Here is a 469-nt window from a genome sequence, read left to right on the forward strand (position 1 = left end):
CTGCTGCTCTCTCCTCGCCGGCTGCTGCTGCTGCAGACTCTGCTGCTCCGGGGCGCTCCGCGGCGCGCCCTGCGGCATCAGCGCCCCGCGCGGCTCCTCCCGAGCGCTGCGCCCTCCGAGCCGGCGCGGGGGCTGCGGGGCGACCGCGGTGCGGGAGGCGCCCGGCCGGTGCTGAGAAGCTGGTCCGAGGCGGGCGAGAGGGCCGTCTGGGCGTTCGCAGGACACGGGCTGCCGACTCAGTCCAGGGACAGCATGCACCGCTGGGGTTGCGGCTGGGGCCCCGCGGCCAAGGCGCGAGGCTGGCGGGGCCGGCGGGGCCGGGGTCAGCGCTCCGAGGCTGGGGCGCGCGGCTGCAGTGAGAACGCGTCACGGCCGCTCCGTCTGGGCGCCCGCCGGCTCATGTCTCCTCCTCCGTGTCTCTCCGGCCGTGCGCATCGCCGCCTCCCACCGCTGGCGGCGGCCGGGGCGT

Source organism: Microtus ochrogaster, chromosome 7 (genome assembly GCF_000317375.1).
Source record: "Microtus ochrogaster isolate Prairie Vole_2 chromosome 7, MicOch1.0, whole genome shotgun sequence".
NCBI lineage: Eukaryota > Metazoa > Chordata > Mammalia > Rodentia > Cricetidae > Microtus > Microtus ochrogaster.